At 42.5% G+C, this 24,678-nt stretch overlaps 1 protein-coding gene across 1 annotated transcript in view; it reads right to left on the reverse strand.

The window, feature by feature from the left end:
• b3gnt7 (UDP-GlcNAc:betaGal beta-1,3-N-acetylglucosaminyltransferase 7) overlaps positions 1-24,678 on the reverse strand; it is a 283,633-nt gene that overhangs the window by 243,728 nt on the left and 15,227 nt on the right. The window lies entirely within an intron of this gene.

The raw sequence follows: 24,678 nt of genomic DNA on the forward strand, positions 1-24,678 counted from the left end.
AATAATCGGCTTCATGATTTTAAAACCTTTAATTTGTATTTTCTGCTTGTTTTAACTGTATTTTACGACGGCGTATTAGGGCCACTAGGGAAAAAAGCGTTAGCTTTCACATGTCATAGCTGATATAAAGAAGTTGCTTGGTCCCGCTAAGACCGGATGTTTGCCGTTGCTATGACAACAACTATTTAAACTATTGCTATTTAAATTCGCAAATTTGCCACTTTATAAATTTGCAAATTTAAGACTTTTTTTTTCTCTCGGAATAGTGCCCCCCATCTCTTGGCTCCGTTTTTTTATTTTTTCCTACAGTGGCCGTGACCTTGAGTGTTCAGAGAGGTGCCCTTAAATAAAATGCATTATTATTATTATTATTATTATTATTATTATTATTATTATTATTATTATTATAGAAACTAGTGTAAAAGGAGCGTATGCAGGTTGTTTGCAGATGCAAACCACAGTAACAAACGCTTTGCAAGTTGATTCGACAGCTCGGCCTGTTTAAGTTTGCCATAACGAGTTGTTGACAGTAATGCTGCATTTGGACTCGAGACACAGTAATAATAGGTGCTCCTCAGTCACACAGACTCCGGTGGCATGTGGTTAATGAAGCTGTGCCAATGAGAACCGGCTCAGCTTAGTGCTCATCCAATTGGGGGACATTTAAAGTGCCATCGCCACTAATGTTTATGCGCCACAGTGAAGCAATTTTGCCTCCTTCTAAGTACTGTGACTCATCCACACTGTCAGTCATCTCACTCATCAGGGGTAAATAGGATGTTCATAATTATGTCTGCCCTGGTTAAAACGGGATATGTCTTCTATGATATGATTCTTCCTGTTCGAACCGCGCCGGTCTTATGAAAAATAAATGGATTACACATTCGGCATTTTGATGATTATCACGGGCACGTTTCTTCATTTCCTCCATTGTTATTCCCTATCTTGATTCGCCTTTGTTGAGCAGCAAAGTTGGAACGCAGCCAGTGATCATGCATACCACTTTTGCCACTCCCACATTTTAAAAACACTGCAACCACAGAGATGAGATAAAATCGCGGAGGTATGACTTGAAATCACAAACATCATGTGAGGAGGTCTGGTGGAGATAATTCAGCAGGTAAAAAATGTTTGTCTAACGGAATGCCATCATGTTCAAAAATCTTTTAGCCTCGGTGAGAGCAATTAGTGTCCTCCATCAAAGCGGCAGATCTGCTCACAGCCTACTGTAAATGGCATTTAAAGTCAAGTTGCGCCATGATCACATTACCCTGCCGTTTTAATGATACTCCCCTATAGTCTGAGCCAACTCGCTAATGATCAAACTGGAACTGTATGCAAACACATAAAACCACTCGACACTGCACTTAATAACTAGCTGAGTCGCTCTGGAGGGTTTATACGGCCGCGCTAAACAGATAGTGTCTCCGTTTTCTCACGCAACAACGGGAAGCTAATTATTTCAGCATTGTGCAATGAGGACGGCTGCTGCATGGGTGTTCACAGCATGGGTGCTCCTTTCATGTCCCAAAAATATGTCCACTCTTCAGCCTCAGACTCCAGACTGCTAATGATTATTTAGCTCTGGGTGGCTTAGTCATTCTCCAGCACACTCATATGATAAGGCAACCACAGAACAAACAGAGTCGGCATACAGACCTGCCGACGATGACAAGTTTATGTTTGAAATGTTGAACAGCTTGTGTCAGTGCAAATAGACTTTTTATATACTATATAATGTGAAATCAGCATCTGGGCTCAAATATATGACGCGTATTAGGGCCACTGTAGGGGTTGGGGGGCATTACTCAGAGGAAAAAAGTTTTAAACAAGTTGCTTGGTTATGCTAACACATATTTGCCGTTGCTATGGCAACAAGTGAAAGCTACTGGTATCATCTTAGCTCGACCGCCCGATCACTAAAAACCCATAAGATGACAATTTGGCCCCATATCAACAAAACCAACAATAACCATCAACATAAATGCGTACATTCATGGGGAGTTAGCTAGGATAAATGCCAGTTGTTAGCATCGCAATAAACTTGCATCCTCCGGTGCAAATAACACATGCGCAAGCGTTCGGATTGGCGAAACACGTCAGGAGTTTAATCTTACAAAGTGTGCGATGTTTCCATCCGGAGAGCCCGGCGGTAACATGGTGGCTGTCTCTCATGCTTTGTCGAGTGACACTTAGAGGATGTCTGTGAGCCCTCCCTTCCTGTCAGAGCCAGCAGTCCCACTTGAGATTCAAGTACCAACACACATTCGGCACAACCGCCCGAAAATAACCCCAGCAGGTTGGCGCGGCAAACCCCCACAGTGGCCGAGCGAGGAGCCGCCATTTACAGGGGGAAGTATATGAGATAACTCTCAGGACACAAACACCCCTGCATGTGGTCTGTCTACAGTTATTTTTCCATTAGCTGCTTAAAGCCCACGCTGTAAAAACCTTCCTGTTTTCTATCTGTCTCAGATAAATGATTGTATATTATTCTAAACTGCTGCTGAGAGTTGACCCGCTAGTGGAAGGCAGGGTTTTGAAGTGCTGCTACAAATGCATAATCAGTGCCGTCAGCTTATAGAGTGACTTTGTATCTCATTAGCCAGTGGCAGCCGCGTGTTGTAAAAAAAAACAAATCCCACTTTTCAAGGGTTATTCTGGGGCTTTTGTATCGTACTGGCTGCAGGCGAGTGGACCGCTGCCTTCTCCGTTTGCTGTCAGACTCTCAATTGAATTTCTCTAATGTTTCATCCCCTCACTGTTCAATGCTCCTAATGAAATTAATGCCACTTTAATTTGCGCCACCCTCTTGTTAAGTCTTGGGACGCGGATTGAATGTGGCATTGTTTGACTGTGGGACACGCTGGGGGAATAACAACCGACTTGTAAATGGATCATATAATGTCTCTTTGGGGGATGCAGTGTGGTCAGCCGGTTTATATCACTTCATCACAGCGCTGGTGGTTTCATCATACGTCCATTAGTTCCCAAAGTGTTGCCATAAAGCCCACCGTCGCAGGATTAGAAGTTTGGTGGTGCACGCTTCGCTGGAGGAGTTTTGATATACCCCCAACTCCGTGTCAGGTGATCCACTGAATCATCCGGTGGTGAGAATCGATGTTACATCCTCGGTGCATTCATCCTCCACAAAGGGAGCAGCCCATTGATCATGCCGCTCCCCTCCCATCGCTGCATCGGCCTCTCAAAGCAGAAGTGGAAAAATATGTATTTTCAATGCAAAATGAGCAGACCTATTACTCTGCATGCTGACAACCAATCAATTGCAGCACAGTGTTTTCCGTCTCCAGCTGGAGGAGATGCTCAATAAAAAGGAGCGAGATAAAACCGGGCATGTGAATCTGGCTGTCAGAGCTCTCCCTACAGATGGACATTTTAGGAGTGGAAGCCAGTATGTGTGACAGCTGTGTATGTAAGTGTGCTCTACTGAGGCAGCTTTGAAGAGTGTGTGAATGGTGTCCATGTGTGTGTGTGTCAGTTGTATAGCCGAACAATCAATATGCCCGCAATGATTCCTAATGCTGGAAGGAGTTAAGGAACAGTAACAGGAAGCAATCTTTAGTCTGCTCCTAGCATCACATCAAAAATGTATTTATTTCCCTCTAAATCAAGTATTCTTTTCTTTCCCCCGTTGGATTGGATAATGTCAGGTGCACAGGGAATATGTTATTTTGGAACATTTAATGCTAGCAGAGGTCGTGACCTGCAGTTAAAGCAAATGCTTCAGGTTTTGAGGCGGTCTTCCACCTGCTACAAATAATTCAACTGGTCCCGAGTCATACACAAGACAAACATCTGCTCTCCCTACTTTTCACAATGACTCAGTTAAAGCAGATATATTGTGCTGTTCTTGGTTCTGATGATGCATCAGTCAAAGTCCATCTCATGTGTAAATCACTGATTTCAGAGAAGAAGAAAAAACACTTCTGGGTCTCAAACAACCCACTACATGATAAAAGCCTCCTCTATCTTCATGAATTGGACGCTCCTCAGGTTTGAGGCCCGGGGAGCTTCCCGATCACGTTTGTTTACTTAATTAGAGAGCCACCTCGAGTGTGACAGGTGAGCGAAGCAGACGGTCGAGTGTTTTCTTCCTACCAATCCCATGGAGATACTTCCATCCAGAAGCCTGGCACTAATGATTTCATTAACATGGCTAACGGGGCATCAGTACACCTGTTCACAGGCGTTCCGCCGGATACCTCGGTAACCTTGAGACAGCGGTTTGAGGCGCCTGCCAAGGCAACCCTTTGTGTGACTGCTGTCTCGGTCTCCGTGTGCAGTTTTATTAAAAGCCATCGTGTGTGGCATTGTGAATTCATCTCAAGAGCACGGAACATACTGTATGTGCTGTTCTGAATCAAACCCTTTATGCTTTCTACAAGAGTAACTCCAAAATGTAAAAAAAGCTCCGATATGCTGTATGTCTCACCTGCCCGAGCACACGTGGCAGATTTGCACAGAATCCTTATAGCTTTTTTTTCTTTCCAGCCTGCCTAGAATAGCAGATGTCTGGCTCTTTCCACATGAAAGAGAGGAAGAGAGTTCCAGGTTTAGACAGCTATAGCGAAATATCTTAAAGTCAATTTTTCTCACATTGGGACGCGCTTGATCTGCCTGTTTCAGAAGAAATCACACCCATCTGGCCCCCACAAGACGCTCTTCAATAAGCATCTGAAGCCCGACCCTCGTTGTTGACGTTGTTTTTTGTTCTCCTTTACAACAGCTGAAGCTCTAAATTAAGCAGCTGGAATGTCTCTGCTTCTAATGCTTTTTTCATAGCGTTGTCTCTCAGTGCTCTCTCTCCCCGGCTCTGACTGAGACTCTCTCCGGACCCACTTTTCTCACATTATCTGCATGCTTTAATGGTCTGTAACTTGTCAAGAGGGCCTATCTGTTTCCTCGCCCACTCATCTGACAGCCTCACTGGTGTGTTCTCCCATACCTGTCACAGAATGTGATCGATAGCCTAACCCCCCCCAAACCCCCACCCCACTGTCTTCACAGGTGGATATCATTAACGGATACAAAAAAATGCCACATCAAACCAAGCATGTGAACACAAATATAAACCGTACAAATGTACTCATGCACACACATTTTTAGTTAGTTAAACCTTTTTTTTCCCCCCTTGTTGAATGAATAATCAGCTTGTCATTAACCCACCGCCAGCAACTCAGACCATTATCTTTGGCCGGATCGGCAGCTGGCTTCGGCGGGGACATATTTTCCGCCGACTTCTCCTCCGTAGTCTTCATTTTGACCCTAACCCTGCGCAATAGATGGCCCGCCGCCAGCAGCCATGCTCCTGTGAGCTTCAGGCTGGGAGCACATAACCCAGACGTCTCGCCCTACTTTGCTGCTAGTGAAGAGAAAGCTGCGCTCCAGTATCAACAAGCTTGTTCTCATAATTGTGACATATATTCACTGACTTTTCTTCCACAACGTTATGTTAAATGTGTGCTGCTTAAGCACACAAAAATATGCGTTCGCCATTCTCTATGAGGCACAGATCTAGGTCGCAGCTAATAGCCAGTTAAACACTTTGCTTACACAGCGTCGATTCCATTTAAATATAATCTCTTTTTGTTGTTTTCGCAAAGAACTGTGACATTCTAACACGGTTAAAAAAGCTTACCGAATATCCTTGTGGGGAACATTTCAACTTCCAAGTTAGATGGTATCAGCTAGCAGGTATAAACCAGGACTTGGTATCATAGTTTTTCACAGCGGGGACACAAGGAGACCAAACTCAACATGGAGAGTGGATCAATTCCAAGCTGCTGGTGGTTTTGTGACTCAAGCTGTGCCTTAAGAGAGAGGTGAGTCAAACTCCTCGGAACAAGCTCCGTATTCAGGAGTGGCATGAGTCTTGTGCTAGATCCCTGCTGATAGGCGGCCGATAACAGGCTCTCTTTATCACACGCACAAATGCACAGACATATAGTCGCCCGTGTACACACACACACACACACACACTATCTTTCTGTCTCTCATACAGAAACACCCACTTGTACACATGCACACAGTCAGCTGTGCGAGATCCCATAACAGAACAAACATTGTCCGGCAGACTACCTTAGGACACAGAAGGTATGTGCCGCCCCGAGCGAAAGGCCTATTATTTTAATGGGCTCTCGTGTTTTCTCAAACACTAAGGTTGCAGTGGAATAACGCGGGCTTCACCGCTGCAGATAAGAGAGAGAAAAATAGATTACAAGGAGAGCTCAGTGTGCGTTTGTGTAACCTGTGTACGGACAACTGTCGCCAGTGTAAGTGAGATTAACCTGTTTAAATATTGTGGTAGGTTTTTCTTTTCCTTTTTTTTTTGTAGAGTGGCCATGTTACTTCATTACACTCCATGAGAAAACACTGTATCTTCCAAAGTAATGCTGCATAATGCATTACTCCAGGGCTGTAGCATTTATTTGCTCAGAGCCTAAAACACCCATCTGCATCCGAGTGCTTTTTCCCTTGATCTCCATTAATTGATCCGTGTTTAAACACGATATAGAGTCTCCGCTTCCCACTTGTTTAAAGACAAATTTAGACCGCAGTACGAGCCAGAGATATAGCTTTGACTCCCTGACATTAGGGGGGGAGGCAAGGATGTCTACGTTGTCTTGAGTTATCTGGAGCTGCAGGACCCTCCCCAGGCTCCACGAGTCCAGCTACAAGAGCGATATATCAGGCAGGGGAAGGGAAGGGAGGAAAGATAAAGGGAGGTTTGCAGGGAGGATCGGTGGGCGTATCTGCCGAAGGTTCAGGTTCACCAACTCTTTGTGTTTGACTTGGCCCACTGACGAGAACACGATCATCATCAAGAAACCCGCAGAGATTTTTATTACTAGCCATTATCACCGCCTCCCCCACGCCTTGTAACAAAGCAGTCAAAACATCACGCCGAAAATATGCTGTTTTGGGGTCAGACAAGTGCTGTTCTGCATCACGCACATGATACCGAAAGATGTATTCTGGCTTCTCTGGCTTTCAGTTTTCCAGCTTCTGCTCATCCAGCCAAAAATGACTCCCGTTTATCACACCTTCTTTGTCAGGTATCGAAAATACAACACTTTTTTTTCTGTGCAGGAGTCTCGTGGTGCCAAAATATCCTTTACTGTCGGAGGCAAGCGTTGCGCCTTTGTGATTGTCTGCTGTGATTTTGACCACGTTGCCTCTTTGTTCCAACGTTAATTTCTAATCACACAACCCCCGGTGGAAATCAGAGGAAAAATGATCAGCACAATACATTTGGACAGCTCAGCTAAATCAGAGCGAGTCTTCATCGGCCAACGGACCTTATTGATTGACAGTGAACCCTAAACTGGCCTACGAGAGGCTTCTGGAGGGACTTTATTCAAATCAAGCAATTATCTCCTGCCAAGGAGGCCGCCATGTGGTGTGTATATCCATGGGTGGACGACGGGGTCTACATTTAAGGATGCTCATTTAGAGAACAGTGACCCCTGTCGTGTTTTACTCTCCCAGTTGGAAAGTAAATGTAGGTGGTATCTTTCAGGATGCTAATTTATGGGTCCCCGCTGGCAGTTTAAGCCTCTGCTCCCTTTTGAATTGGCAACACCACCAGCTGGTGTGTCCTCACTCTTGCTGAAAGCAGCATTGTTTGTGGAGCGTTGGAAAAGTGTTTAGCGTATAAAAACCTGTCCCTGATCCCGACAGAAGTGCGGGCCAGAAAGGGGGTCCGGCTTAAAGCACTTTCCTAATGTGTCTTTAGAAGCATAAAGACAGTCTCTGTCACATGCAATGTTACACTGGAGGGTTCACTAAACAAGGCCTTTGTGCCATGGCTGCTTATCACCGGGTCATCCAGCTGTATTTCAGTAAGAAAAACTCAGTCATACAGTACATGCACTATTTTCTCTGAGACATTTTGTGATTTTTTCCTTCAGGGCAAATTAAATGAATGTTTTAATGTCTGCGCAACCCATATCTACTGATATGATTCTGGTGTGCCTGGTAGGAGATTCCTACATTTCTTACATGCACTATCTTTAGCAATTTGACCAATTTCAGACTTATATACTAATATTTGAGTCAGATTCAAATGCAGACAAATATCAATACACTCCATTCATAAATCATGAGGGAGCTGTCTTATTATCAGATGTCTTTAGTGGTGATCATGCGTTCTCTTTGGCTGACATCAGCACGCTGGTGCTGGCAGGCTCTAGTAAATACAGTATGTTCACGGCCGTGTTTACATCATATTCTGTCACTGTAGAAACGCTAGAAAAGTGAAAAATGAGTCACACGTTTCAATGACCACACAATACAGTGCAACACAGGTAGTTTGTTAGAGAAAGCACTAGTGTACCTATGACTGCACGTAGAGATTGCTAACAATTGTTGCCTGTTTTTAAGTAGGCAATATTTCTCAAATTCGGACTGGTCCATGACCCCTGATCATTGTTTTCAATATGTTTATTTTTTTCCTGCAGCATACAGCATATATACTTTATTTCAAGCCTATATCAATATTATTTCTTCATGTAAAATGTATCATGCACCAGTCAGGAATTCACTCCAAATTATATCTGTATATCTATCCGACCCCAACTTTATAAAACACTACATAGGAATGACCCCATTGAATTATAGTGTGTTAGAGAGAATTATATTGATGACCACACAGTCAGAACACCTCTGTTGGCTTTCTTGTAAAACCGCCTCTTGTAAGATTATGTTTCCATAGAAGTAATCTGCATGCTCATTGCATTTCCAGGGAAACGGATCTGTTACTTGATCTACCGGTCATGGTTTTGAACTGTTTGAAACACGCAGTTAGCAAACAAAGCAAAAGAAATAAAGCTAAAACAAACTGTATAGTTAGGATTGGACAACAAAACTTCTTGGCTAGGTTTCTAAAAAAGCAATATGCGTTGGCTAAAAATGACTATGATGTCAAGCCCTATGTTTATGAGCCATCCAACACCCGGACCTCCTCCCGTGGACTTCTGCTCACTTGAGGCTAATTTGTGATATGTTAAGAACAAAGGTTATCAATGACTAAATACATTTCCCTCAACATGCTATTCACAATGCTGTTCTTATGTGGGAAGTCATCTTTTTTGTTGTTTTTTTTGGAGACCGGTCTATTTCCTGTGATTCCTTCCTGCCAATGATCTCCTTTACAACTTCTGACTGACTGCCTTCTTTCTCATGAGAAGCACAGATAGAAATCTTGCACCACATCTCACGGATTAAGCGTTGTTGTTCCTCCCAGGAACAATTTGCTTGTTTTGTTTGGTGACAGTCATTTTGGAATGCTGCCACAGGGCCAATTTAAATACCAAGCAGATTCATTACTTATATAAAGCCCAAATAATTACACGGTCAGGTAAAGCCACACTTGAACGGGCCCCAAAACCTCTCTAGGGCATTAAACACAAAGGGCTTGAAATAGAAAAGGTAAACATTCAAAAAATAAAAAAAACAGTTTAATCTGGCCTTAACAGTTACGTTTGAAGGCGTATATTACGCTAAGTAAAGAACAACAAGAAAAAAGAGATTCACATTTCTCAGGTGTATTTACCCCATGAATGCAGTGATTACTCTCCATCTTAAGAGTAATTACCTGCACTAACTCATGCTCTCACTAAGGAAATTACCCTTGTGTGTAATGGGGAGGATGTTTCCACCCTGAGTCTCTTACCTGATGTGACCTGAGAGCCTCAACAAAAGAACTCAAAGGAGGTAACTCATTTTTGAGTTTCAAATTCCCTTTGTGAGTCTGAATAGAAGCAACTTTCTCATTTCTGTCTTTGTTTTGTTGACTGACAAAAAAAATGTTCGAACACATTACGATTCTTTTTCCCCTTTTGTTTTGATGGGTTTCTTTTAATGCCACTGCAGCAAGAAATGTGATATAATAGACTTCTATTCAACACTAGCAAAATAAAATCATTTTGAAAAGACATTGGTAAGAGGACATTATAATGTTCAAAGATACTCAAGCGTCTCACTTGAGATGCTGTCTCATGGTGGGGTTTTTTTGGAAACAGCTGCAGTACGACTAGCTGAGGGGAAGTGCCGTCCACCAACCTGACGACATATTTGATAAATTGCCAAACTGATGATATTACACACCGAATTATTGTGGGTTTATGTAATATTCCAACTCGATCTCATGGGAAGGCTTAAAAGTACCACACCATTTCCAACATTTCCGCATGTCATTATTATGCATTCTAGCCGCTGTGTGTTATTTTACAGGAAACAGGGTTAACGCTGTGAAATGTCTTTTGTACTGAAACAGTCGTGGTTAAAAAATAAAAGCACGTTAAAAAATAAATGTAACAGGAAAACATGTCACTAACGTAATAACAACACCGGTCTCCAGTTTGCAAGTCCTGTGTTCTCTCATTTTACACTACGGAACTTGCTCACAGTATAACATATTCATGTAGATGTGTTGACAGCTGCCAGTACAGACAGATGGCATGCAAAAAGCAAGAATTATTATTATTATTTACAAGTGCTGTAAAAAATTCCATTGACACGCCACTTGGTGAGAGTTGGGCTGCTTCGTTCAGTATGAATGTAATGTGACTTATCCATCACTTTACATTCTTTAGTCTTGTTCCAGCAGAGACCGAAAGCTAAGTCTTCTCATTTACACTCAATAATACAAAATAAATTCATCCATATTTTAACTAAACATGAAGCACAAAACAGCTCATATTTCCTTCACAATTTTATCATTTCACCGAATCAAACCCTCAGCATGTACTACCCGGTAACATACAGTATCTCGCCTGGAAATAGCATTGGAGTGAATAGGGCAAGGATCATAAGACACAGTTAAAGGGCAGATACAAAGGTTGATACAGCAGGATGTGATCAAACCGACATGCACGATAACAAAGATGAGGGAGCGAGAGACATGGCATCAAACACTGACGCACGAGGATGCTTTTGCAGTACACGACTACTTATGTTGCCAGACTGCATGTCTCAACTGGCTTGATTCTATCTACCACCATGCACGGCTATATATCCTGCTACACTCTGAGGATAAAGAGAAGCTTTTTCATGGGGGAAGTTAAGCAGGGGATCGCATTGTTGCAAGTCACAGCTGTGATTAAAGGATTTATAAAAAACAAATGTGTTAAAAGTTTCACTACTTTGGTGAAATAAAAATAAGCATGACAGCAATTATCACATCCTCAACAAACACAATTACTATGTCCAGTCCTTTACTGTCAACACTGTCTATTTGAAGGTACCAGCAACACGATCTCACTCCCACTCCCAACCCCCTCAGTCCACATCAGCTAAGTGGTTTTGTTGTCTAAATCAAACTTTCTGTAAAGTTTTATTTTGAAAAGACATTATGGGGTACGTAGAGCATTATAGTTTGAAGCTCAGACTAAGCATCCATATTTAACAATTTGAGAGTGAGAATGTGTCGGTACCATAGGTGGACTTATCCTCACCTTGAACCTCAGAGCCCCCTGATGTTAATGGATACATGCCACGGGAGGACAGTAGATTTAAGGTGGTAGGAAGTTGAGCGTCAGCAGTATCACATAAAACAAGAACACAGCACTTTGTGAACGTGCCAGGGGGCTGGAACAGCAAAGACAACAACAGGCAGAGAGGAGGTAAACACAACAACAAAGGACACCTCGCCACAAAACACTCACTGGGACTCAACCCGTGGCCAAGATAAAGAAACTACAGTGAGCCCTTATCAGCTTGTGTGTGAGCACAGGGGCTGGCAAGGACACGCTGATGCAAATTGTTTATGAAAACAATGGAATATGATGTGCCATTGACTTGCCTGATGCTATAAATATGGTATGACAGATCCTACAATTAAACAAAGTATATAATTTACTTTTATGAATGAGCACAGGACAGGTCCACGACATAACCTGCAATAAGTAGAGGAAGCAATTGAAAAATGGGTTTCCAATATGAATGTTCACTATGTTTGCGCAAAGAAAACTTAGGGAGCGAAAATCTCATTAATATCAGCAATGCCCTGTCATCATAGCACATGACTCATTGGTATTAAAGTTATTCCTTTCAAATAGTAACCCTCTTCAATGGAAGCCCATTTATAGCAGCAAATAATAGGTAATGTATGACAAACATAAAAATACTCTTTGTAAGACACTAAGGGCCTCTATATGATCACCTTGAGAAAAAAGAAAAGGCGCTGCTGATGTCACTGTAGAAAATAAAAGAGAAGCTAGTCTATTCTGAGATTTATATGTCAGACAGACACTATCACAGATCGGCCGGACGGATGCAGATTGTTGCTGGTGAGTGTTGTGCTTTTATCTTCATATCCTACGTCTCCTGCGGATCGTCCTCCCGGCTCTATCGTTACGGCTGTCAGATTGAGCAGAGACAAGCTCATCAATACAAAGTATGAGGGTAAACGTCCTCCGGTATCCTCGTATAAAACAAATAAGATGGTAGCCCAATAAATAATAAAAACGCAAAGGGGCAATGCTAGTCTGTCATACAAACGGTGTTTATATGTGGTGTTATGTCAAGATATTGTTTTCATAGAAACATTTTTAAATCGCGAGCTGGGATGAAGTGCTCCTCGGTGGCCCACAGGCATTTTTTTTTCACCAGAAAAAGACGCTATGTGGACACAGGACGTAAGTCAGACTGGTGGTATGGTTCTATTTGGCCGTTCCACGACTTTTGGTCCAGACTGAAATACCTCACCTGCTCCCTGAGGATGAATCTGAATGACGTCAGTATCTCCTTACAAACTGGTCAAAGTTTTGACTTATTTAGTGAAATAGTTCTTAATGGATTGTCACTAAACTGCATAGGTTCATTGTCCCCAGACAACAAAGCCTTCAGGAACCCCTGAATCCCTTTAGAACCAAGACCTGCAACCAAAACACATCAGTGTGGTGAGCTGCTGCTGAACGCAGCCTGAGGCCTGACTCTGCCCTCAGTTAATCAAGCAGGGCAAAGGGTATAAAAGGCACCTGGGCACCTAGCCTCACCTCCTGCCCTGAGCCAGTGGCTGGGTGATGTAGAAGCTCCAGGTGTGTGGTGGGACAAGCACATTTGACAGCAGAACCTTTTAAAAACATCATACTTACATTTTGTCTGTTACCCTCCTCAGTGTTCCCCAGAGACCCGATGAGTCAGCCATTTTGAGTCCATGTGCCGAGCCCCCATGCCAGAGGTGGTGAGTGGAGTCGATTCAATGGCAGTATCGTGACTGCCACGATTCTGTGAAGGACTACAAAGGAAGGGTACAAACGTGTTGCCTCTGTTAAAATATTGAGATTTAGCTTTCAAATTTTGCACTTTTCTTTGTTTTTGAAGGATTGAGACATTTTTCTCGTGACTCAACTGAGTCCTTTTCATACGTTTCAGGTGGGTGAGGCTGCTCCCGTTCTAGTCTGTTTTTGTCTTGTAATTATTGTTTTTTCCCCCCATTTGGTTTGCCTCTGTTTAGCTTTGCAATCGTTTCTTATTGCTCTTGACATCGTTTGCTACAGGTCATGTTGTTCTGTACATGGACTGTTTTGCTTTTGTTCGTTTGTTGTGTTGGTTTGTTTTATCTCTCTTTTTATGATTTTAGTTGAGCCTTTTCAGTTTGGTTTGAGTTATTTTGTTTGAGTAGACCAACTGTTTCATTTTGGCCCAGTTCCTCCAGTTCTTTGTGTTTACCTTGGACTGGCATTTAGGATTTTAGTGTTCACATCCACTTTTAGATGAGCATTAAGGCCCTTTTATTTTCCCATGTAAGTACTACTAATGCCCATGTTGGTTTTGTGGTTTGCCCTTGGTTAAGATGCCTTTTTCTTACAGCATCTGCCGTCCTTGTTTGTTTTTGTTGATGAAAATTGTACTTTTGGAAACACGTCCCTCTCCTCAGTCGCAAGCCTGAGTGCCTCAGTACCAATCCATGTACACCATTTTCCGTTATTTTAAAAAATAATATTTCCTGGGGTGCAAATCCCCATGTGGCATTGTCGGTTGGTCCTTTGGTAACGCCCACCCCACCAGATTAGCGACTTGTCATCTATTTGAGGGATTGCCTTTTTAAATTTGACACACATATTCATGCTACCCCAAGAATGAATCATATGACTTTGGTGATCCCTGACTCTCTCCAGCACTACTGAACTTTACTAAAAGGTGGTCACTTCTTCCACATGGATAACCATGGAATTTGGGACAGTCAAGCCCTCTGCAGGATGAACGTAATAACTTTAGTAACCCCTTATTTTCTATTTACTGATCCCTTCAGTGACTTTGAATTTTCCCATGAGCCTTAAGCAAATCAGTGTGAAGCAATGCTTTTTGTACTCATCAGTTCACCAAGTTCAATAAGTTTTCCTTGTTGTACATTTTGAAATGTTTCATGTCTTATCAGCACAGAAATGCAACAATGCATACCTGCATGGTTTCCAAGTTTCAGATCCCTATCGACTGACATTTTTTATCATGAGTCACCCTCCCCTTCTCTTTCCCAGATGCGTTTCTTCCTTGACCCGCATCAGTCGGTAAATCTCTCATCACCGTGCAGTACAGTGGCCGTGTGAAAGAACAGGAGAGGGAGGGAGGGGGTGAAGGGAGCCGGAAGGATGGATGAAGCGAGAGCTCAGAGGTCTTACCGGAGTGGTGACGGCTGTCCGCACCTATCCAGGACAACAGCCGTCAGGTTTACAGGAAACCGGTCTAACTTGCTGTTTAAACTTGTGGCTCACAAACACTTCTGCCTAATAGCCCAAAAAGGACTGCTTTCTTTTTTTCTTTTTTCTTCCCATGTCTCATTCTGGTATGTCTGTCCATCCATCATGCATGAGGATCAAGCAAACAAAACTAAGAAATGTCAAACAAAATCCCACCCACCACCTGTCCTCCCCTACACTCCCTGTCCTACGTGTTCTAACAAAAGACTGTTAATGAAAAGAATATTCATTCACAAATGTATATGAATTTATTCACAATACATTAAAGCTGGATTTGTTACTGAAACAAATGTCAAAGTGTATCTGCAAGGCCTTCATTTTCTGTAGGCAAAGACCTTTAAACTAAGGAGCTTAACCTGCAGCAATTTTCCAAATGCCCTTGTGTGTACAGTTTAGTGTTAGCAGAAACAATGAAAAGGTCTGACAGAAAAATAAAACATGAAGGATAAAACACTTGCAAACCAATAATGGGTAAAGGTCAATCACGAGAAGCCCTTTTTTTTTTTTTTTTTGGTGATCAATAGATCCTGTTTTTAGTGTCCCACGTACAATGAAACCAACATGTATTGATAACAATACAACCTGCTTCTCATTTTTCCTTACCAAACAGCCACACACTGCCATATATCAATCTATCAATCAATATAAGTAGACAAACAGACTGCGACATATACTTAGATAAATGAAACTGACCACTGTGTCAGCTATCGCACAGGTTTGTCATTTGGCATCATTTCAAGCTCATTTGTCATAAAATCTGATGTAGATTAAATTCTCGTCATTTGCACATTTTTCTCCACTCTGAAACAGAACATATTTATTCAGAATATCTGAGTTTCTATGAAGAATGTTGTTGATTTCTCCCACACACATCAACTTTCTTCAGCTCTTATGTTGCTTTTCCCCAAAATCATCTGTCTTCTATTGTTATTCAGAACATTGTATTTCTCATAGCTACACTCGACGTGTCTTTTGTAGCAATGTCACATAAATTGACGATTTATTCTGCTGCTGCTCACGCTCCATGTTTGGATAAAAGCATCGGCTAAATGTCTGAAGCGTGAGATAAAAAATGTTAGATGAATGTCATCTCGTTGTCTAGTGTGTTTGAGAGCACTGCGCCGTCTGTTAGGAGGTTAATTGTCTTTATCTGCAGGCAACAGCTGCTGTTGTGAGTGAGGATTTAAAGATGCTAGATGCTCTTGATTAGCTATTTCGTTCAAAGGCTTGAGTGGAGCTCAGTGAACGGTGATTGAAGGGTTTCATTGCAAATTATGAGTGTGTCGTGGTGGTGATGATTATTATTAACTCAGCGGGCTCGCGAGCAGAGAGGCACTGACTGCACTGTGTAAAATAATATTTGCTTGTTCTACGCAAATGTGTGATCCGTGTCTCGGTGTAGCAAAGTTTGCATACAGGAGCGTGGAAGTCATTCCAAGAGATGTCAACTAAATTCCTATCTCAGTGAAATAATTTGTAAAATCTTAAATAAATTGTGCGTGTGTGTCCATGAGTGATCGAGTGTGCACCTCTGTGTCTGTCCACAGCTTATCCCACATTCTGGTGCAGCAAACTGCATAATACTTTCTGTACATCACCAGCTATAGCTGCATGCTCAAGAACCTCTCTGGATTTTCGGTACCTTTCCTCAAAACACCTTTTATTGCCTGTTTTATGCTGCCATTGACTGCTGACTCATCACTCCCTACTCTACTACCTGTACTTCGCTTTAAAAAAAAAGATGATGAACAAGACACCAGTTTGGAGGAGACACAATGGCAAAATGTCTTGCGCAATGAGTAATTATTCCTATTTTGAGCATATTCAATTTCGCTTTTTGTTGGCTTTGTCAGATTGTTTAATCATTGTTTATTAGCCCCACGCTTAGTAGTAATGTGTTTAAACGGCAAAGATAAAGCCACAGTTGTATTACACCTGGGTTTTCCTTTAAAGGTGTATCTCTCTGTCTGGTATCAATTGTTCCCATCAAGTAAAAAAAAAAAAGTGACAGCCAGAGAGAGCAGGAGGGGAAGGGAGAGTAAGAGTGAGAAAGAGAGAGTATAATGCATAGTCTCTTGTACCGCCTGAAGCAATACATCTCCCTGGAGAGGTTACCACTGACAACAAGACATAAAGATAGAAAGAGAGAGATGGAACAAGAGACAGGGAGAGAAGGAAGAGTGAGAAAGATAATCACCTGCTACTGACATGAGAGATATTGAGATGAGAGAATGCAACACTTAAGACATTTCACATCACTTGAATGGTCATCCTCTTCGAAATGCAAAAATCAGGGACATCGGCTGCATACAGAACGACTGTGGTAACACCTCTTTACCAGGCAGTCACTCATGGTTATTCATACAGAGCTCCTCAATGGGAAAATTAATGCAAACTTTCTGGATTTCTGTTAAAGGGCAGCTGCTATTCCATTTCCATGTTCAAGAGAAATCACTTTTGGGGTATGGATGCCTCTACGTTTTTTTGCTTGCGGCATTGAACAAGTTTACTTTCTTTGGCTGATTGGTTTCTTTCTCTTCGTGCGGCCTAATGTAATGAAAAGATGTGGATATTTATTGGAAACCCTACATTTTCACTGTAATATAGCCTACGCTTGTTTTGTCTGTTTGGTTTTTTATTTACAATATATCTAGTTTGGATTTGAACCCCACATTTGCAAGTGTTTCAATCATGTTGTTTCCATGTAATCCATCGAAATTGTGGTGCCATAATGCTCACCTGTTATGTCTCCTGGTGAAGTGAGGTTGAAGAAAAAAAAAGATGGCGCCAAGATGACTAGACAGGGCGTAAACAAGTTGAGTCACATTATGCGAAACATTTTCTTTGGAAGCAAAAACGAAAGTTAGCACATCCATTTCTCTTTCTTAGGACAGGAGGAGAATCTCATTTGCGTAATTCTCGGCACCCGAATAAAACACATTCATCCTTTAAGACTCGTCTTTCACTAGATGCTACCGTTTTAGTCAGTCTGTCACTCAAAATATGTCAGCTGTTTAATTGTATACAAACCGAGTTTGTGAAGAATTCGATGAGGCTTCATAGCGATGCTTCTCTCTTCAGTACGTCATCTTGGGGTTTTGAGAGAGCAAACGGCATGCGAGGAATCTGAGCGGCCGACTTGGTGTTCTCGGCACGTTGTGAGTGACACTTGCAGATTGACACTGGCTGACTGACTGCACCTCTGGGAGAACGACCAAGGGGCGTGTACCGATGAGTGTCGGGTGTGTGTGACTGTATCCGACTGAGCGTGCGTCTCCGTGGTGACAAAAGCCAAGATGCGTGTCAGATCGACGGAGCATTCTTGTCTATCAAGGGCGGTTGGTTATCTGTATCTTAAAGCCTGTCAAAGCACTTCTTTTCCCCATATCTGCTTTACATATTCGGTTTGGCACTGAATGCTGCGTCTTTAATATTCATGTTCTGAGAAAAACAAGTTGAGTGATCTTAATTTAACTTTCTAGGAGAGATCATGTTCGGAGAGTTAGGTGTTTTATATTTCTAGCAGAGCACTGCTAAATCTTGCATTTCTTTATAGCAGAAATCTTCAACCTGGGGTCCAGGACCCCTAGGGGGTCCGCAGAGTTACTGCAGGGGGTCCCTGAAATTATGATCCCAAACTTTGTCAAAAAATACACCTTAACATGAATACAACCTATATTAACAAAATATAAATCTTTCTGGTTTTTTTTTATATTATGTTGAGGAATTGTGATGTAGAAATGCAAAAATAGAATTCAAATATTAGTCTGTCAACAATTATTATTCAAATGGCTTAGCATTGTATACATACATCATTAAAATAACTGTTAAACATGGCACTATAGGCTGCTCTACACATTATTATTATTATTATTATTATTATTATTATTATTATTATTATTATTATTATTATTGGTTTGATAAGGAACACAATTTTTATATGATATGTAATGGGGGTCCCTCCACCGGGTCACTATAAGCCTTGAAAAAATCTCTGTTGCACTTCGCTGAGGGCCTGTGTTGTCTCAGAAATTAGCATTGTTGCTTGAAGTGGCTCCACTGACAAGTTAAAACATTTCAAATTGAGGAGAGACACCCGCCCCTTTCATGCGGTTTTGAGTTGTGATTAAAAAAATTCTGGCGCATTGACATGTTTGTCCCCACTGGAGACCACAGCAAGGATAGGCTTTGTTCCTCAGCCAAAGTCGTTCAGGTAACTATGCACTAGCAACCAGACATAAACAGACCTTGAGCAATGCAGACACGGATCCAAACACAGACGAAAAGACAATGCGGCGTCAGAAGCAGAGCCTGCTCGAGTGAGCTCGTCGTTCCAGACAAAAAAACACGTTTGTTCGTCGGCAAGCGGTGGTTAGAATGTGCCAATCAGGAAGAGGGGGAGACACGTGCTACATGGGAAGGAATGGATTGAATAATTTGTAGCAACTTGTTATAAAGTAAGCGTTTCCAGAAAGGAAGAATGAAGATTCTGCACTGGATTCAAAATGTTCATAAACATTTTAGGTGGCCTTGATATGCAAAATAATGTGAAACGAATGTTGTATTGTTAAAAATGTAACTATATTAAAAACATCACAAATGTGAAATATGTGCAAAAACCCTGTCGAATACAACCTTTTAATGTTTCTTGCAGTGGCTTGAAACCTTGCAAGGTGAATGTGTTGCTTATACAGGCACACACACAAACCCCACGATAATACTTGAATGCACACAAGGGCTCACACACTTTTGTGTGTGTGCACACACACACACACACACACACACTTGCCCAGAGCCAGCCCGGTCCAATTATAAGAAGAGCCCAAAGTCCTGTTCCATCAAAATGAGGAAAAGGATTAAGACCTGGGGAGGAGGAAGAGCAGGAGTCAACTGGCATGCAAGTGGCTGACAGGCCCTTCAAGCATCATACTGTCTATCTGTCTGTCTGACTGTCTGTCTGTGTGTGTGGTTGTGGGTGCCTCATCATGGTCTCCACTTGTCATAATCTGCTTTGCGTATACCCTGCTGCCATACCGACATGTATTCTGTCTTTTCTGGGCCACAAAGGTTGAGGAAGGTGGCATTTAGAAGGAAGCTGTCACTTCACCATCCGGTGCGAACCGGATCAAGCTCTGCTCTTTTGTTGCTATTACTGTGTGCTCTTTACGCAATACACCTTTTTTATTTGATAGGGTTTATACGTGTGGATTGATTTATAATGTCTGAAGTTCTAGACACAACTAATCTTGATTGAAAACGGGTCCCCTGCCCCGGTTGTCTGAGTTCAACCAAACCAATTTCTTAGAGAGTAAACCGCATTACGTTTGCTGCATTTTAAACACACTCGCATGTATGCATGAGGTGGCGGGGTGCAAGGGGCTATCGCTTTTTTCCCCCCCTCCCTTCCTTCAGTTACACACTCGCCATCGCTAACAAGCATGCACACACACGCTCACACACACACACACACACACACACACACACACACACACACGGGTTATTTATTTATTTTTCTCACAAGCTGTGTCTGGAACAGATGGCCAGTTTCACGGGCATGTTTGTGAACTCCTGGGTTGGGTCAATCAAACCGTTTTATGGAGCTAAGAAAAGGAGGGAGAGGCAAAGAGACAAAGTGAGAGGGAGGAAGCATAAAGGTAGAGGACAAACGAACGCATATCACATTGTGCTGCTCCACTGCTCCTTAGAATGAACCAATTTTAATATAATGTACAAGAATGACTAAAAACAGAGCGAAATTCAAATGTTCTATGGAGGGAAGTGTTTTACTGCCAGGACAATCGGGCATGTTACCAGCAGACATGGGTGTGAGCTGCCATATATAGTCTGTCCAGATGTGTTCTGTAAGGGACGTCCTGATTGGCTGGCTTTGATTGGCATTGAGTCCAGTAGAGGGTTGCATGAGCTCAAATCTCAGGTAAAAATAAGACACTTAAAGGGATACTTCAGTGGTGGAAACATGAATCTGTATTGAAAGTGGGTCATATATGTAGTCGAAATGTAAAAAAAGAAATCAAATTTGGTGCCTTCTTGACCGAGAAAAGGCAGACAGTGAAGTTTTGGCTAGGTTTTTGCCATGGATGGAAGACAATAACTCCCACAATGCACAGCTCTGCAGGTGCAAGCTTCCAAGCAAAATGGCGGATGTTGCTTTTAGTTTCTGCAAGTGAGTTCCCACCCACTCATCTGTAATAGCTCTGTCCCCTCAGTGAGTCCCGCCCCCTATAGACGGAATGATGCAAGACCATTCAAAAATACTACCAAGTTTCTCACGATACAAAGCTTAATGCAAATTAAGTATCCCTTTAAAATGCTGTGAGAAAAGCATTAATGAGCGAAAATGAACAAGTCACATTATTAAAATATAATTGTTCTCTTTTTATTGCCACGTGCCTTCCGAACACTATTTTCTAGTTTCCCTTCTGCTTTCTGGAGAGACATGAATTTATATTTTGAAGTCACTTTCTAGTAAGCTTGCTGAATTGAAGTGAAAAAGAGCTCAAAGGTGCACAATCAGGAGGAAAATCCTCTGTGTGGGGCGTTTGGGACAGGGTTTAGGCTGTTTGTTCTGGCAGTCAAAGAGACAGTTTAGATTAGAGGAAAACCTCCGGTGAGGATCCAACATGCCGGTAGACTTGCTGTATGGCAGGTAATGACAGCCTGGCAGAGTTCTCCCTCTCACTAATGAGAGTTCACCTTAAATTTGGCCCCTGTGATCCGAGAGACAGTTGCTTGTTAAAGCTAACCCAGCACACTTCGCTCTGCATGAGCTTTCCCTGTCCTTTGAAACTTGTGCAACTACCTAGAAACAGGAAGTGAAATTACCGTATATTTCTTCTTAGTTGGGTCTTGTTTTAAACTCCAGTTGGGATGATCTGTGAGTGGGAGGGATCCCCATACCTGCTATAAATGTAATGGATGACATGACAAAGAGTGTATATTTTATTGTCTCGGGACATCTGTTTGGAACGGTTACTCCATCTTGACTTGTTTTCAGCATTTCAGCACACTGTGTCGGGATGCAAACATTTGACAGTCACACAAGGACAAACTATTTGTTAATGACTCCCAAGTCAGTTAGGATAATTGCCTCTTACAGCATATATTTGTTGACCAATTAGTGGGACAATGATTTTTGCATCGGAATTTCTCCATAGAGGGAAATATGAAGTTTCCCTCCTCAGTTCTTTTCGGAAGGCAAAGTTATGTTGGCCAAAGTAATTACACAAAATGATAACAATTCCATATAGTACATACAAAGAGCACCGTTTTAAAAAACTTGACAGCAGACAAGATCAAAACAAGTACAGAATTTACATGTATTATGCAGTAGTTACATTTATATTGAAGCATTAATAAATACAGATCTCTGTCCATACATTTTTATGCTTTAACCAAAAAGCAGCAGTTAAAAAAATACATCTTATTCAGATTGCAGACAAAGATTGAAATCAATGTTTATTGTAAGAGCAATGTAATACTGTAAAAACAGCAGTTCAGAGTGAGAACCATATTAGAATAATACTCTGTGCGCATACATATTATAAGAATTTGATTAAAGGTCAAAGCTTCAAACAGCATTCAACTGCCACATAATCAAATTCTGGATTTCAGTCAGAACATTGTTAGTATTTCTTTGTAAACTCAATGATCTTTTAGATAAAAATGGAATATTAACGCAAACACCCATTTTGACCCCTCAGATTGTCGGTAGTAGTAGTTGCTCGATTAAATGAGTTTGCTTCTGACAATACCAACTCTAGCAAGCTGCCACGTTGCTCGGATTTCATTCTTTTCTCAACGCTGCATTGTCTAGTTGAGTATTAACTAGTGTTTGGCTGTGGGCTACCACTTTCCGAACCGGCTTCACTCTGTTTGTGTGTGTTGTAGTCTTTCTAGCAGATTATACCTCCCAAAGTTGTGCCTATGGGGAAACACTTGGAGAAGACAATCCCCCTGAGAGATCCATGCAGACAAACACTCAGCAGTGTTATCCTCTGAGGGACGGACCCTGGTAGTCCAAATGGATGGGGAAATGGATTCCAAGGGATCTGCACAGGACTTGATGCAAGCCAGTACTGTGCAGTTATTATAACAAGGCCTGGTCATAGTGATGAACACGGATCGAAACCGAAGGATAAACAAAGGCGGGGAAGGTAGTAAATGACCCTGAGCCTTTTATGATCCCAGAGGGTCAAATTTGCTAAATGGAAGTTCTTTCAGTGGCAGTCGGTGTCTGTGAAATTGCTTCCCTTGAGACGTGATGCCTGTATATGTCACTGTCCTCACAGGGCTCACGTCTTCAAGCAGCAGGAAGGAGCTATCGTTGGCTCGGGGGTCAGACCTCGACGGAGATGACCTGTCTGTGTCTCGTCTGTGCTTGAAACATTCCTTCCCTCTTCGACGGCGTCTTTGTCCTCTTTCTTTCCTCGTCTCATATTCCTCCCCGTCTATAATACGCCGCCTCATACCGCTGCTTTTCCCATCCTGCTCCTCTCGCTCCTCTCTTTTATACGTACTTCTCACTCTGCCCTTCTTTGTCCTTGTTACCATGGCTACGTATGAGGTGGGGAGGCAAGAGGACTGATGGAATATACAGGGGCCTGCGATACTCCTGCCATACATCATTGTCCTTCTCGCTCTCCGCTTAAATCTTTATCTCTTTCAAGTCATTCAATTAACCGCTGCCAGGGGAAAGTCATGCTAAGCGAGCCGGATCCATGCTGATCCTTGATGTTCTGTTTTCTGTAATTGTTTACCTCAGACTAAAGACGTGGAAAAAGTGAAATAGGGATATTTCAAGACAGGCTTTCAAGGAGGATTTTTTCTTTTGGACTGTTTAAAATTCTAATTTGGTTTGGATATAATGAGCAAACTCATACCAGGTGATCTTAGTTGAGTGGAGTGTGATATGAGAGGATGTGTTGGTACAGTATGAAGAAGGGAATTAAGCAATAGAATAAACCCAGAGGAACAAAGGTGTACTGGGGGAAGGATGGCAGATGAACAGCAAAGGGAGGAACAAGAAAGGCAAAAGGGATGTCTGTAATGCAGATCAAAGTCTAGGTGATAACCTAGGAGGGAAGAAAAGAAAGTACTAAAGAAGAGGAAACGCACACACACACATGGACGGTGTGTACAGCCCCGGAATGAGTGAGGCTTGTGAAAAGAAAGGGCAATGATCAAAGAAGAGATGAACTGATGGAGGAGGCAAGGGAGGGGGGCGACACAGAGAAGAGTGGGAGGTACAGTTGGAGCCGCAAGGGCCGTGTGCATACAGCAACTTTATTGTTTTATGGGAACGTTTTTTTCTTTCTTTCATGATCTCTTCATCTTCTCTCCTGGCAGATGCATGTGCACCGCCACCCACCCACGCACAAGCAAACTGTCACCACCTTTCATACCAGCGTGTCTGCCGAGCGGCGGAAGCTCCACGGCCCATAAAAGACGTGGTCACATCGGGCATCACAGCTTCGCCTTGTTATCCTGTCCGCAGGACAGATTGGGAGGAAAAAAAAAACCCCAAACGTCAACTGATGTTGCAGATGTCGCCCCTTCTTCCTGCATGACCTCATTTGTCGGGCTTGCCTAACTAATGACCGGGCACCAGCGGAGGCCGAGACGAGGGAACAGCAGGAAAGTTTAAATACACACGGCTCCCGCGCAGCAGCAAGAGGAAGTTATTTACATAATGCCTCCCTGATTACCCATCTCCCCCGCCTGCTCGCACTTTTATGTGCTGGTGAGTTGTGGGTGAGGTGAGAAGGAAAGGGGGGCGGAAGTCGAATGGGATTTCCTACATAGAGGGGCGATGGCTAATGAGATATTCGTTTGCAACCTTGATCCTGGAGAAAAAGCGGTCATGGCTGCGGTGTGCACAGATCAAAGGGAGAGGATTTGTTTTCTTGATGTGGAAGGTTTTTTTTTTTTTTAGTGC

The sequence above is a fragment of the Eutrigla gurnardus genome (genome assembly GCF_963514095.1).
Source record: "Eutrigla gurnardus genome assembly, chromosome: 6".
Classification (NCBI taxonomy): Eukaryota; Metazoa; Chordata; class Actinopteri; order Perciformes; family Triglidae; genus Eutrigla; species Eutrigla gurnardus.